General features: G+C 33.9%; 1 protein-coding gene across 2 annotated transcripts in view; it reads right to left on the bottom strand.

The window, feature by feature from the left end:
• LOC127838584 (uncharacterized) overlaps positions 1-12598 on the bottom strand; it is a 149206-nt gene extending 136608 nt beyond the window's left edge. Inside the window, exons 1-2 of one of the 2 annotated variants that reach the window (XM_052366412.1) lie at positions 12520-12598; positions 12060-12178 (exon numbers count right to left, since the gene is read on the bottom strand). The gene's annotated coding sequence lies outside the window, so the exon portion shown is untranslated. The remainder of the gene's footprint in view (positions 1-12059; positions 12179-12519) is intronic. The other variant, XM_052366411.1, reaches the window with a different exon arrangement.
• Between the last annotated feature and the right edge of the window lie 4601 nt (positions 12599-17199).

The raw sequence follows: 17199 nt of genomic DNA, 5'->3' as shown, positions 1-17199 counted from the left end.
CTAAAATCTAACAAAGAGAAACTACAGCTGCCCCAGCAGTATTGTATTCCTATTCCTATATACATAAGTTTGTGGTCCTTGATTTAATGCAAGTAACCAATTGCTAAAACAGAACGGCACAATACGAATCAACATAACACACATATTAGAGCAACATAACACACATATTAGAATAAAGATATGGTCACCGCCTTGGAACGCTCAATGCAAAGCACTGGGTGTTTAAACCGGTTTTAGGGCTATCAACCTCACACTTGGTCAAGCAGTATTCATAAAACATAGTGTAAATCAAATTTAAATAATAGCATTAAAATTCAAATTAAACAATTATAAAATATAATTAAAACGCCCATGTCAACTAAATCCCTTCTTTTTACAAAAAGAATAGAGCATAGTATAGTTAATATTTCAGATCATCATCGTTATATCTTTTTAAGAATGGTTCATCAATAGCTCTTACTCTTGTTCAGGAGAATAATTTTACATGTATTCATTTCTGAATTGTCCTAATTAAAATTTTGAAAAATAAAAACCTGAAACAGGTTACTCTGAGAAACGCAAATGGTTAAGTTATATAACTTGATACGACCGATTTACATTATCGATACTGTTAAAATTGACTCCCTTCATACAACTACTCAAGAACGAGGCTGACGATGTGAAAACTGGGATCGCCTATAAAGGCATTATGATGTTCAGTGGTTAGAAATGCTTAAATAAATCAAAAAAATGATTTTGTGTCATTAAACGTGTCATAAATGTATCGACTTGATTGTTTACTTTGAGTTTTGTCCATTCTTTAGTTATAATTCAACATAAATAAACTTGCGACTTTTGACAACAAAGCTAGGATTGACATTATTATTTTGCTAGTTAAATATTATTTTAGAGCATAACTGTGTCGTTATCACGGACGTATATAATGGCTAATTAAATTTAAGTTTACATCAGTCAAAAACACAAAACAGGCAGTTTATTCATTATTATTTCATCGCGGATTAGAAAGGAATTAGGTTATCCATCGGTCGGATAAGTAGCAGGCCCATACAAATATTGATGCCGCCGTCTCTCTAACTGTTTGTTCTACAAATTGTGAATGTGTATAGGGCAAAACAATAATATTTATGATTGACCCCATAGCAGATGATACTGTTTTCTTGAGCCAATTTTAAATTCAATAACTGATAATTATCTTCAAGAAACAAAAAACTTTACTTTTTTTGTTCGTATTTTTCATATACTCCGTTACTTTTACATTCATGGGAAGATTAAAATGCAAATTCGTATTATTATTCACTTAACAAAAAGATGTGTCAACAATGCTTCCAAGTCATGGGTCAGGTTACCATATCAAGTCGAAAGAGGCACATTGTAACTTTGACGTGCTTTGAAGAAGGTATTGTGATATAACTTCAGATCTGCGTTCCATAGTCCAGACTATAATGTCGCATAGAAATGGAATGCTCATTAATGATCAGTCCATATCAAATTTAAGGTAAAAGTTGATAAATTTGTGTTTCTTCTGTGTAATTTTTACATGACAGTGGATTTAATATGATGTTTAAATATAATTCCACATTAAAAAATCATTTATTATTTAAATTATTTTTCCAATAATGAACATATTTAATATATATCGTAAACGACTTTTATGATTCATGGTAAATATCAAGGTCACATTTAAAGACAGAGTGTGTACTTGTTTTATTTAAACACAATTGTTAAGTTCATACCTCGAAACTAAAAGATACTTCAAAACAACAAACAAACAAACAGGAAAACGCCATAAACCACGCTCAATTATAATTTTAGTAGTTATGTAATCCCAAACAAGGTTTCTATGTAACTTGACACTTCACATCAGTATAAAACCCAAATCCCAATGTTGTTATTGTTGTGGTTATTGTTATGGTAAAATTGTCCTATTCCCAATACATATACAAGGGTATATGTTTTCGCATATGCCTGCTTAGGAGAGACGATTGTTTTTTTAATACTCAAATTATTGCTAACGTTCCACACTAATAGGGTCTTAAGCTGGAGTACCAGTTTATATACCCTGTCATTTAAATATCCAACAACACATCTATTTACAAAATCATTAGTATAATTAGCATACATCAAATGCATTTCTCTGAAAATTGTTTATTAAAGACTCTTAGTACATTCTGACATTGCTTTTAATGTGTTATTCTTCAGTCATTTATATCTTGAATCAAAGTACAAATTGGGTTTTTTTTTGCCTTATAAATTAAGTATCCACTTGTTGAAGATCAACATGTTATATTTGACTACTCCATATCAAGTATTTACTTGAAAATGCATTTCACAATATATTGTTAGTATTTAATGGCAAAATATATTTTAAATAATCAAATCAATTTGTACAACTGCGTTGAACGTCTTAGCTATCTGGAAAAAGATCTAAATTAATTATCAATAATGAACTTGTTCTACCGTGCCTATTTTCAGCAAGCAGTGTACGAGATGGCTTTTTACTCCATACTTTAACTCAAGCTTGCACTTCAGATAAACCGACTCCAGCAACAATATAGCCGCACATACGGAGCAATATGTCTAGATATAATGATGATTATTGAACAACTATATGTTTTCCTTACAAATCCTATTGAAATTGCGCTTTATTTACTGCATTAATCTCTATGTCTCACATGCAACGCTGTAACATCAAAACAACATATTCTGATTTCAAACTTAATTCTCTTACTTATTAAAGAGCATTACACAGTGTCTGTAATTTACAGAAAAAATCACAACTTTGTTAATTTTACTAATTTGTTTTCATTACTCTTTTTATACGTCTTGTATTAGCACTTTTATTATAAATATATATGCAGTTACTTTTATCAGCTAATAGACCCTCTTCATATGTGCTACTGAGCGTGATGACTGAAATAGATAATAATAAAACAAACTACAAGCCTTGTTCAAGGCGTACTGACCAATCAGAGGGTACCTTTCTTTCTAGCGTTAGGTACATATAAACAAAGCGGGGTACCGGGTTCGTACATAAATAAAACATCAAGCATAAAACAAACACAAAACTAGAGAGGTGAATGCTTGCTTGAATTAATGTGTTTTTGTCTATTCATAAGACCTTTTTGAAAAAACACATGTAAAATACGGTAGGTTTATACAAGCACGTTTACAATACGCGCATTGATACATGATAGCGCTAAATTCGAGAACTTTGCATTGAAGTGCTTGGATTTCGGATATTTCTTGGCTTTTTGTGCTACGGAAATACATTTTGTCAATCGCATATAAATGAACCCTTACAGGGATATATAGTATAGGAAATACATGTTACATTACATTTATTCTATTGATGGTAGTTTTGTGTTGTGAATGGGCGCATTCACAAAGCCTTTATGTATTCTGCTTTTCAATCGTGTAGCTCAAATGTTGGATTATGGATTTAAAAAAAACAAGTTGGCCGCAATAAGTCAATAGTGTCAAACTAGTCAATTGCATCAATGATTTTAATGGTTGAAAAGTTATAAAATAGGATTTGTAAATTGTCTGTATGTTATATATATTCCAATACATGGATATGTAGCTGTTATTTGATTTCACCCTATATTCCTCTTTTTGATAATAACATTTAAAAAACTTTAAAGGGCATTCTCACAAATAACCGAAAAGAAATATTTGTTTACTTGCTAGTATTGCTTTATACATATAGCTGTTGATAGTCCTTCCTTATGTTCATCTCTTTTTCTTTTCTACAGGATTAAAGGGGCCTTTTCACAGATTTTGGCATTTTTTAACTTATTCATTAAATGCTTTATATCGATAAATCTAAACATTGGATCGTAAAAGCTCCAGTAAAAAATCAAGAATAAAATTAAAAAAAGGAAAAGAACATTGCCCGGACCAGGTTTCGAACCAGTGACCCCTGGAGTCCTGCCAGAGTCCTGAAGTAAAAACGCTTTAGCCTACTGAGCTATTCCGCCGAGTACACATGCTGTTTGTATTTTATATCTTATATAAGCAATCTTCGTAGTTTCACAAAATTTAACGACAAAAACAGAACTCTCCAAATTATTCAATCGTTTCGCGTTGCAACGCTTTATAATTTTTAGGTTTTAAAATCGTCAAAAGATGCATATAATGGCTCTATTAGACCATGGTAAATGTTCAGTATTACTGTTTCCTCACAAATATCATAACTAAAACGAAAATTTGCGAATCTGAAACAACTTTTTTCAATTTTGTCAATTTACCAAAGATCCCTGAAAAGATCCCTTTAAGAGGCCGATATATGGCAGAAAACAATGCCATTGAAAGCAATAAATGTTTTATTTGAAAAATGAAAATAATTAAGAGAGAACATTGACAAGAAAAATAAATATTGACACACGTGTGCTATGGCGGGTGGATAAAATACATATAAGTTTTTCATATAGGTAACTAATATACATATATAATTAATTTTAAGGTGTATTTATTAAATATAATATGTGTATTTGCTTTAAATCCCATTGAACAACCGCTGATGTTTACTGCTGGTTTATTATTGCAAAACCGTTATTCGCAAATCTAAAACAGTGACATGAGAATTAAGGATCAACTATGTTTGATGAAATTCATTGATTTTTTTTTAATGTGCCCAAACTCATATTAGCCAGTTTTGAAAATATTACGGTAAACAAACAGGTTTAAGTAAATTTCATGCACCAGCTTAGTCTTCATCAATATTAAGAATGTAAGTCATACTATGATGAAATCTTCTTTTCCCGTCATAGGGTTCGTCCACTGTATAACTTGACAGTTAATTGGTAAAGCACCACATATGGAACTGTATCATCGTGTCACGAACAAGGTCATATAGCTATCGTTTAAGTCCAGGTCGTACAAAGTGGTTTCAGGTTAAACTATAACAGAAATATAAGGTCCCAAATGGTAGGTCTTTAGTAATCACATCGTCAGTCAATATGACGTATCATTTAGAGCATAACATACCTCTGGTACTATTGAAGCGATTTAAGTGATTGAGTTCATACGTTATATAATCATAGAAGGTTTAAAGAGGACAGTGGAAAAGAGCCATACCACTGTGCAAGAGTAACGAAGTTATGTTAATGTCGTTTAATCTTTTTTTTTCGTGACGAGCACAACTCCCTTAGTATGAAAATGTTAAATTATATTAGTAAATTGATCAATGACATTGAGTTGAAGCTCAGAGTACAAGAAAACAACTCTGTTATCATTATCTTTGGGGATATTGCCCTTTGCGAATTTTGTATTAATCCGTTTCTTGTGTGGAGCATAAATCTACAAGAGTTTAACTTTACGTATGGTCCCCGGTTCAAATCCCGGCCGGGGCACTAGAAATTTCAGAAATGCTTCAAGTGTTTCCCATCCAACTAGAGATGTACTGGTATGAAACCCAGGTAATTCTCGCGTGTATCGGGGCTAAACACTGAGCACGTAAAAAAACCAAGGTATCTATTCGCAAAGAGCTAGGGTATCGCACCCGGATTCCTTGTATCCCAATACTGTCTCTTCTGCTTGCTGTCTCTTCAGCAAAACCGAAGGACCCCGTTGGAAATAAGTGCTTGCACTTTCATGGGTTATCCTTGACCGCAAGGTCAAAATAAATACATACATACAATGTATTCAAAGGAACTTTCATGTAATTGTAGATTACTTCAAGATAAAAAAAAACAGTTTTAGGAGGAGTTTCAGATTTTCCGGAGTTGCTACTCTACGATTGTTTTACCTGCAAATCATACACATATTTAAGTATAAAATGATCGAAGTTAAACTTCTTGTATTGATATAGGTCATTTAGAGTAGTTGCGTTATTAATTACTGCAATTTTCTTTTGCAAAGTATAACTCAAACAGTATTTAATGCAACACAATAAGCGTCTTACATTGACAAACCGTTGTAGAAAGAAGTGTAGAATAAAATGTAAATACAACTCTTTCAATATTGTATTGCCGTTATAATTGAAAATTTTAAAATAGACATGCCTTTATAAATTTACAGAAAACATACTGAGTAACTGCAGAGTGCAAGCGCTATAACTTTCTATTCTGTATTGTTTGGAGTTATTGTTTTGGTATATTGCTTTTATAGAGTTCAACTACATAGCGTTTTATATTATAAAGATCAAATCGCAAAAATATTAAAGTTAATCAAGTGATATTTCATGTTATGTTATAGGACTTTAACGGATGTGCGGAGTACAATAACCATGTTATTAATTTTACATTTATTTAAGTACTAACCCTTCGTTAAATTTTCTTGTGCAAAGCATAATGGAGAATAAGACTGTTTTTCAATAAATAAAAACGTGTCGGTTTTCTGAAACTATAAAGGTCACGAATACACATTTGAGTCAAAACAATTATTCGCAGGCATTCACTTATTATCTTGACCGGCTTTAGAAATACAATATGTCGTCCCAATAACTAACCCACATAATTTTATATTCTATTACAAATGTTAAACTGGCCAAGACATATAGCGGAAACAAACAACACTGCCAACTTAAAGGTGATACTTGAAAGTCAAAAGTGAAAACTCTGAATCGATTGACTGCAAAGCAGTATGTAGGGTATAACTAGCTATCAGTGATTGCTGAAGTATTTGTTTAAATGTAACATCATACAGATACGCTTGTTTGTCATAGCATACTTCGCGTTGGTAACATTCTTTGTTTCGTTAATGATTGACCGATTAAACTTGAATAGTTTTCTACAGCTCCTCATGCGACGACCATCTTTTAAACCTCTCCGCGCTTTGATTAAAATTTTGTCTTTCTCAAACCTCGAAATCCGTTCTTCATAACATATGTCTATTACAAATATAACAACACGGAAGTTTATGTCAATCTTAATAGACCCTTTCATATTTCCGATATCTAGTTGTGTGTGTGGTTTCTCCTTTGATAAAACGAAGCGAGAACGATGGTGACGAGGTGAAAGTTTGGATTGCTTGACTATGAATTATATTTTTCAGTGGGTGAAATGTTCTATTAAATTTAAAGCAAAATAATGTTCGCTAAGTGTTTCACAGTTAAATGTACTTAATTTTATGAATTGGATAATGTGTAAAAGCAGGCTAAAATACAAACTACAGTAAATTGTCGCAACAATGCCACATATGATAGCGTGACTTTTATGGACATAACTAATTTGTTTATTTGAAAAACATAACATTTTATACCATAATTGTATAAATGTTAAGTTAAACGATCGCCCCTAATTTCATTTAAGTTAACCTATTGAATAAACACAAACAATTAGATGAGAATTCTGGTAACCAAAGGTCGGGTAACTTTATCAAATAAATGTAACCTATGACATTCATGTTTTGTCTATAAACCTGTATGTGCTAAATGTCACGGTACCGAACTTAAGCGGGATTGGTGGAAAGATGTGCACTCGCCCTGTAAGCGAGGTGTCCCGGGTTCGAGTCCCGGACTGGCTTCACACTTTGCACCATCCGGCGACAATGGCGCCCAACGTGGGGCCCGTGGCGCTTGCAAACGCTTGCAGTTCTCCATAGAACCTGCCCGTGGGTTCGTCGGGATCAGTAATTCACTGTTCCCTGTGACTCGAATTCGAGGACGAATTCCAACTTGGCAGGGGAGAATGTCACGGTACCGAACTTAAAAGGGATTGGTGGAAAGATGTGTGGCGGCCTGGTTAGCTCAATCGGGAGAGCACTCGCCCTCTAAGCGAGGTGTCCCGGGTTCGAGTCCGGGACTGACTGCACACTTTTCACCACCCGGCGACAATGGCCGTATCCAGCGTGAGGGTGACACAGCCATCGTCAAAACAATTTTCCGGAACCATTTGTTACCTGTCCGCCAACAACCACTAGACGTCACTTCAACGTCTGAAACGGAAATTTCATAGACGCATGAGACATCGGATGCAGAGTCCAATACCTCGAAATCGGTACTGTCGTCATCAAGCAGTACGTCGAGGTCGGTGTATGTTCCACCACATAAGCGGAAGCCGGAAGAGCCATGATAATTACCGCGCAGAACAAAGCGCGCTACAAAAATGCCAGCGTGGATGCGCACAGAAGATTAAATTGTGTAAAAATCAATAATCGCCTGTCAATCATGACAATAAGTTGAATGTATTTTAAATAGCATTGAAAGATGTATTTCAGTATGTTTTCTGATTTTGAAATATGCTATTGTACATTATGGGTGTGATATAAGTATAAACATATTATGAATTAGTGTCTCAAGTTGCTGTGTTATTTATAAGATCGGAGTTGCATGTTCGACGCTCCGAATGTGCATTATCCTCCTTCGATGAATACACTCGTTCGTAATTTATTAATGATTATTCCGCGAGTTTTGTTTTCAATTTCATTGAAGCATATGTCGAGGACGAAATCAAAATCGGAGGAAGGTGATATGTTATAGGTCATTTTTATTATAAAGTAATTTATGAAGTTTATTTAATTTATATTAAACTAAACTGTGTTGTGTTGTTTTATTGTTTTATCAGTGTCTTTATATTTAGTTAATTTAAAAGGTAAATCACGAGTATTCTGTGGGAATATAAACGAGTATTCTGTGGGAATATAAATTTAGTCAGTTGTTAATTCGATATAGTCATTTAAGTCGTTTTTCTCTATGTAAAGATAAGATCAGTTCACCTAATCCATACAGTTGCACGTGAATAATTTGACTAATACTCAGATCATTCCCCCGTTAACCGTGCACAAATACGTTCAATGTCGATCTCGTGCATCGAATGATTGCTATAGTCATTCGATGCTTTATTTTCAAAGATTCCACATCTTTGATATATTAATGATTTTTAATATCTTTAATAAATATATATTTCAGGTAAATGTGTTATGGGTCATTTTTTTTTATAAAGTAATTTATGAAGTTTATTAAATAAATAATAAACTAAGCTGTGTTGTGTTGTTTTAATTATTTAATAAACTTCATATATTACTTTATAATAAAAATAACATGTAACATAAAAACATATTATGAACGTGTTGTATCAGCGAATAACATTTCTGCATTAGTAACCTCTGTCTTAGTTGTAACTTGATCTTTACTAGTTCGTGCTTAAATGTGCTGAAACTAAAAGATAACAAAAAGGGTTTATTAAAAAGGCGTCAAACACATAGAGTACCCGTGTAACCTAAAAATATTTAAGGCGTAAACTAAATTTGCATTTATCATAAAGAACAATCCAAGAAGGTGAAACTCGTGAAAGTGAAAACATAAAACTAAGTAACATAATTGAGTCCACGCACCCTCAAAATAGTTGTTTATTGTAATTCTGCGACATTAATGTGTTTGTGTACACAGACAAGATAAATCAATATAAATAGATATGGTACACACGAAATTACATTTTTTCAACTTATTTTCTAATGGAGAACATTTGTTTCTTTAGATATATTGTTGTGTTTCACTATATACTGTAGTTAAATGCAGCTATACCCGTAAGATATTTCATGAAGTCAATGTCGAGACATTGGCCCCTGAATATCGGTAATTGTCACGTTTTATTTTAAAAGTAGGACCTGCCTTTAAACAATCAGGTCTCGAAGTGATCATGCATTATTTTTGTATGATGATACATCGTGGTAGAAACGGTTTAGAGTCAATACGTCGACTGCGAGTTTCGTGCAAAGAACATCAGTCTAAATTGAATCGTTTCTTATTTGAACAATTGTGCACTTATCGTACTGATTTAAGTATTCTTATTTCTGTCTATGAGTAAATGTAATTATTTGTTATAGATAACAAACGAAAATAACCGCATATAATCAGACACGGAGGTAATGCACATCGCGAGTGTCTGGATTTATTGATAAATTATTGAGTCGGTGATATTTTAAATGCAAAACTCGTATAGAGGCAATCTATCTGAACGTTATAAAACTTGTTAATTAATTCGTCTTGAATATTTGTCAATAAATATAATCGTGAATCAAATTCGCATATATCTTTCTTTGGCCTGCTATTTAAAGAAGTCCAATCGTGTTTCTTTTATTAATCGTGATCATCTATTTTTGTGAATCCATTTTCGATATGTTTGTGTTGAGATCGTTAAAATCAATCTCGAAAAAGCAATGTCGCTGTAAATAAAAACATTTGGTCCTTTTTTCGAGTGCTGTTTACCCATATGAATTTGTGATTTACCAAAACGGTTATGACTGCATTTGTATAATTATGTTATAAAACAATAAAATGACAACTTACCACATCCCTTTCATCTTCATTGCCGGGGCAGTCTTTCACATGGTTACAAATCTTGTCAGGTGACATACATCTGTTAGAGATAAGCAGATCGGTAAAGAGCCTTTTATTGTTGCAACGTCATAACATTCAGCACATGCTTAGCCGATCACGAACCATAACATTCTCTTGGTTCTGTGTTCATCGAGATATTCATGCCAATAACTTTTTCCTTCATTGTAAAAATCTAAGGCACAAAGCCTTAAATAATATAAGCTCTCTGTTTAAGAAATACCAATAAAAGTAGTTCAAATCAATTGTGTAGAGTTCGATGACCTATCGGTTGTACGTAACATGTTTATCAGACTAGATTAACTAAGAGGCAGTAATAATAGTTAGCCTAAGGTATTTATTTAACGACTGACATGTTCTCTAAGACCAGATTGGTGCTATGCCGTGAGTGCATTGAGATGCCATAGACATTACGTGTACTTTTTGGACAATATGGTTTAAACATAGGTTATATAACAATTGTTTTTAAAACACAATCACATCGTCACAAAGAATCATACCCATACCATGACATAACCGATACTTAAACTAGGTATTGAATATGAAACTGTTCTTAGAATTGAAATATTCAATATGTCCACGACCAGCTTATATTCAATATCTAATCTTACCGAAAAAAAAATCATCAAAATTGGATAAGAACTATCGAGTAAATTACTGCAAAGTAAATAAAACGCATGCTACTATAATTATTACAGTATTTGTCTTTTTTATGACCCATTTTTGTAAACGTGGTGACTTATTCACATTAAACGCTCGTATTTTAAGCTTACCTTTGCATCGTTGTAATCCAAGGAAGCATTGCCGTTACCCTGGTATAAACACCCGGATGCCCTTTTTCACCACATTTATTTACAAATGAAGCAGCCCCTATTAAGTAGAATAGGCCTCCAATGTTACAAACCAGTGACCCAGCAGAGTCCCTTTTACAATCGTTAACACCATGCTCTAACTCAGCAGCACATTTGTAAAATTTGTAAAAGCCGCATAGTGCAGCTTCAATGATGGCTGCCTCAGCTTCTAATGGCACCATCGCAATTCCTGTCAAATTTAAAAGAAATAGTTTAATGATTGAAATATTTACAATGAGTTCTATCAATGCAACAATGTTTAACTTATTTCCACTGATCAGTAAGAGGCGTTCCCAAATATTACAGTGATATTTTTTAACTGACGCATAGTAATACACAGAGAAACATACCATGGTCAAATGCCCATCCAGAGACGTGGCATCTTAGCCCCGTAAGATTGTAAGGAATACTTTCATCCGGCAAACAGGCTGGCTGAACTTCCTCATTGACAATTTTATCATTCATCAGCAAGAGTGCAAGGTCATTATCATAACTGGTTGCTATAAGACCGAGACAAACATTATTTGATACATTTGACAAACTAGTTAATGATTAAAATAACACATGCCACAAAGTTAAGCTTCATGCCATTCATTTTTATATATTTCTGTAATTTCCGCAAAATGAATCGACACAGTTACATGAAACTTATTCCAAATAAATTCGTCTTAATTAACCTTGAATCGTGTTAATGATTCTTCATAAGGTGAGGCAAATTGAACCAAAATCAGTTCTCCATGACGGGTATGTCAATTTTGCAATTCCTGTTTTATTTTTTTGTGCGCCGATTTGAAATCATGTTGGCTTCATCTACTACATAATTTTTAAATCAATCCGCCAAGTGCAATCATAATAAGCAATTTTTTTAAACATTAAAAAAAATCTTAACATTTCAGTATACAAACACAGTTCAAAATATTATATGCACTTACAATTAAAGCTTGGATGGAATATTATCTGATCAGGTCTGAATTTTAACACCTGTCGAGATAAGTCTTGAGATCCAACGTGCACAATGACGCCTGTTACGGCACCAAGCGTCTCATTGTCTCTGTATAAAGAGTAAACACGGATGTATACATTTAGTTAAACAAACATTTATTCATTTATTAGGTCACTGAAATGAATTGAGTTTTAACAAACAAATGATATATGAGTGTTCTTTCTTGCTCTGCAGCAGCGAGCCGTTTATTTTCTGTTCGAAATCCCAAACTTACTCCCCATATGAACTCCTATCGACAAGTTTTTTCAATTATGGTATGTGTTCACACATAGCCGGATATATAAACCATATTGTTTATTGAAAACGACAGTATCGTTATTAAGAAGCTATGTAGCTATTGCATACATCGGACATGGATATTGAATTGTCACAGCCATGAACAAACATACGCAAAACAATGTGCTGCGCTGAGAATCCAACGTTGATCAATGATGGTTCCGCCACAAATCGATACTGCCTTCTCGCGTTGTATTTTGCACACGCACTTTCCAGGGGTATTGTCCTGTAGATTGATGTTTGCCTGCAAAAAAGTATTGATTATAGTGAAGGCCATGTGAAGCCATGATATCCTTTACTTTGATCACAAAAACGTGGCCCGGTACCTAAATATACTCCTAAATTGTAATTCAGTCTGACATTCCATTATTTGTTTTGGGGGGGACTACTTATAACTCCAGCATGTTCACTTTGTTTACGTTCTAGAATAATGTTTTTAATTATTAATCATGGCTATATTTTGGTCATTACTCATTACAATACATACTTTTTTCTTCAGACTTCATATACTCCAGCATCTTCACTATACATAGGTTCTAGAATGATGTTTTACAATGATTCCTAATGTCTGCATATTGGTCCCTACTCACCACATTTAGGGATACATTTAACCTCCGGCATCCTCCTGGTGACCACAGTTATGATTTCCAACACCGGAAATGGCGACACGACATGATAGATGTTTCGGTACCGTTACACTGCACGTCACCAAAAGGATACTCGAACTGCCGTGACCGAAGTAGGCCGCGCTTAAGGCTGTCCCATTACTGTAAAGCATTCTTGGTAGATGGTACGAAATTTGTAAAAGTCGGGAAAGGCATGGCGTATCGCATGGATAAATCGACAGAAAGATGGATGCACTGATGGAATAATGGATATCTTGATATTATACTACTTCTATGTGTATTGGATTGTCATATTATATTTACCCGTATCCAAGCATTTTACAAATGACTGATGCATCCTTGTTGTCCCATGAATCATCACATACGGTACCCGCGATGTTTCCCAATAATTATTTCTACACGCCCAGAATATTTATTGGGTCCATCAACCAACTCAGCACGAACTTCTATAAAAAAACAGGCTTGATTATTAACGATATAAACGCATGGATGAGGACATTGATGTCTGTAATTATACTCTTCTAATTATAATTTTTCACTGGGCAAAGTATGTAAAAAAAGTGTTGCCTTGATACTGTAAAACGTTACTTGTTTATTCATGTTATTTGTAGCTCTTACAGTGACAAAACATGTATATTGTCTTTAATAATATCTTTAACATACTGAATGCCAGATCATTTTTGACAACATCACCGTCCGTGTTAACCCTTGCTTTAAAAGATTGTCCATGCTGTGGCAAGTTCTCAATCTAACTATTCTCGCTTAAAAGGTTAAGACTGTAGACCGTTTTTACATAGAATAAGAACATCTCAATCGTCCAAAATACCACACACATTGGAGATTAAGATTTCAGTCATATAGTTTTTTGTTGTTTTTTTTGGGGCATTATTTAATCGTCCGCTGTAAAAAAGGTTTAGTCCTTGCAGATAATAGCTATTATGTATCTTTTTTAGTCACTTCTCAAACGTTCAATCTTCTGCTGAAAATGTATGGATTCAATCAGGCAATTAATAAGGGAATATTTGTGGTGTGGCTTCAATCCAAAACTGAAAAAAGTTTGGATTGAATAGGCATGATCATTTCTGTTGGCACTCTTTATTGTTGAATTGCACACATCTATCGTTTAATTTTTTACTTATTTTTTTTGTTGGTATTGCTATTCTACAATCTACAACCTATAGTGGACTTGTGGCGGAACGATTATTGAAAATACATCCATGTTGCTTTTATATTGTTACTGAAATGTTTTTGGTCGATCAAAATGCATTCATTTCTTTACCTGCATCGCAATTCGGCAATTCTGGAACCAAATGGAATCTGTGCAAGTAGAATTATAACCTGGGATACCTTTTGGTTCGATGCACTCTACGTGCACCTAGGAAAGGAAAATAAAAAGGTGATTAGGTGATTCCTGTTCACTAACTATATAGGTCTTAACGCAAGTAAATATGACATGTCATGTATGTACTAATTTGTTAAGCCCTGGTCTCAGTTGCATTTGTAGCAATAACGTTACACAGAACGTAAGTTTCTGTATTGAAGTATATAAAGATATATATATATTGTCCACAATCAATTTCTAGGGACGCAAACAAGCATGACTTGTTTGCGGTCATGAAACGCGGCTAAAATGTCTAATCAATGTGCGAGTTTGCTCAAGTAGCAAGTATTCTGTCTAAGAAAAGAGAAATAGATATGGAGACATGTTAGGATAGCATGTTAGCATCTTATTATGGTATATAAAGTTGAGCTTGTCATTCTATTTGAGAGATTATTACATTTAACATTACGAGATTACATTTATTGTCAAAATGACTATTGATATTTATTTCATCAATGAATGATAATAATATTGCGAATAGAAATGCTTAAATTACTAAATAAATTAGAATATGTCTGAATCCAAACAGTGGTACTCAACCAAATCTGTTTGGGACTCTAAAAATCTGTAGGTACTGAATCATGCTACTCAATGGGGTTTCGAGAAAACTCGAACACCGACGTAACGCTTACGATTGTTCCCGAGTTTACGTAATTCGTGGTTTGGTCAATCCGTTCTCAGTAATGTTCGGTTTGAAGACATATCGGGACGTGTTGTACATACAGCGATCTAGATAGAAACAGAACTTGTTTTTATTTTTACACACATTAGTACTTAAGCAAGTCGGCAGAAAAACTTGACCTCACGCTCGTGCGAGTACAGTGCGGGAGCCCCAGTACTGCACAAAGTTCGTTTCACCTTCTCGTCATACATTATTTCCTAATGATAAACGTGCTTTTCAATAAATAAACCCATATCAGCCAACGTCGCCTATTATAAGTAATGTGCCTGTCTAACATACGTTTACCGTCACCTATATAGTATGGACGACGGCCTGCTACGGTATTTAATATAATATATGATAATTCTTCCCATACGTATCAAATTCTGTAATACTATTTATTTTGTTGTTTACATGGTTGTTTACATGAGCAGTATTCAGCGCGAAGATTCTCTTAATCGGGTATTACCTGGTTTGCAGTTAACATTCGCAACCCATTGGCCGCTTTGACAGGTATAGTTGCTGATCCTATGTTCGGAGCAACGGGGATTCTCCACTGTGAGAACAGTTCCGTCCGGGGTACCGAGTACCAGACAGATCCTCCAGTAATACCTTTTCTTGTATTGAGTAAATGAGTAAACCCAGTTTTTGGACAAGACAATATCCGGGGCTTCACAGAAACTAATGGCATTTCAAAGAAAAAAAAATCAAATATGTTCATCGTGATATATTTACAAGTGATCAAAGGCTACAAACGTTTCGTTTTTAAGATAAAAACAACACGTGTGTACACTGTTACACAATTTATGTAAGGCTATAGCCAAAATGTGAGCGTCCTGCAAACAATATTTTGTACATAATGTTATTTATATTAATAAACTTTAAAGAAAATATCAACTAAACACTCACTTTGTGGCTATATGTAGAATGGCTTTCTAATAGGTATGCGAAGTTTGGATTATTTACACTTGCTCACATTTACATTAAGGTGTGGCTGCAAACACCACACATCTGTCTCGCAGATAACATGCATATTAGTACTTAAACTAAACCGTTTTGCACACTAGCAAATCTAAAGCCAGGGAAAAATGGCAAACGACAAATGTAAATCGAAGCCATTTACTAATATATACAGATTAATTTTATACTTATGTATTTACTGATGGGAATGGATAAGATTTTAATTTCTTTTACAGTATCCCACAGTGTTTGAAAATCAAAAGAATTGTGAAATACGGTTGGTAACTGCGATTTTTGTGAGATCATTTATATGTTTTCAATGGTAAGCCCCTACCTTTCTGGTTGTTGCATCGTTGAACAGGATCTTCGAAAGGTCCTTGACAGAAGCATTCGCAGTTTTCCCCAAAAATGCACCCTCGGGCATTCTACGTGAGCACACTTTTCTACAATACAAGGTATATACAGAATGTCAGGAAAGTTCATACAATGTTGTTCGACGTTCCATGGTTAATACACGGTGTAATATAAAGAAGTGAAACTCCAGCTGCTGGAGCAGTATTGAATTTTCATTAAAAACAATTAGTTGGTCCTTTATTTAAGGCAAGTGACCGATTGCCCAAACAGTACAAAACAGCACAATACAAAACACAAAATATGAATAAAGCTGGGGTCACCGCTTGGTGGAACGGTCAATGCAAAGCATTGGGGGTTTAAACCTGGTTATAGAGCGCTCAACCTCACACTTGGCCCAGCAATATTCATAATACATTTAAGTGTAAATAAAATTTAACGTCATAGCATTGTAACTCAAATTAAACAATAATAAAAGGGAATTAAAACGCATTCAATTTAATTACTATTTAATTACTCAATTGCATTGAAGATACAAGAGTAACAGAATTACAACTTTTTGACGAACGATCAAATAAAACTATTAACAATTGTCAACTACATTCCTTCTTTATAGAAAAAGATTTGAGAATATAGAATCATAGAGTTAATATCTCAGATAATCATCGCGCCAATACAGGAAGAAGAGCAATAATGGGTGTAAAAAATTCCATATTACATAGCTTGGTGTTTATGTGACTGCTAAAACAAATTAAAAATAATAAATCAAACAAGAAACGCCTATAGAGAGAAAGATTTATAAATAATTATTAAA

This window comes from Dreissena polymorpha, chromosome 7, assembly GCF_020536995.1.
Source record: "Dreissena polymorpha isolate Duluth1 chromosome 7, UMN_Dpol_1.0, whole genome shotgun sequence".
Classification (NCBI taxonomy): domain Eukaryota; kingdom Metazoa; phylum Mollusca; class Bivalvia; order Myida; family Dreissenidae; genus Dreissena; species Dreissena polymorpha.
The sequence above is the reverse complement of the archived record's forward strand: the minus strand, read 5'-3'. Positions and strand labels throughout refer to the sequence as shown.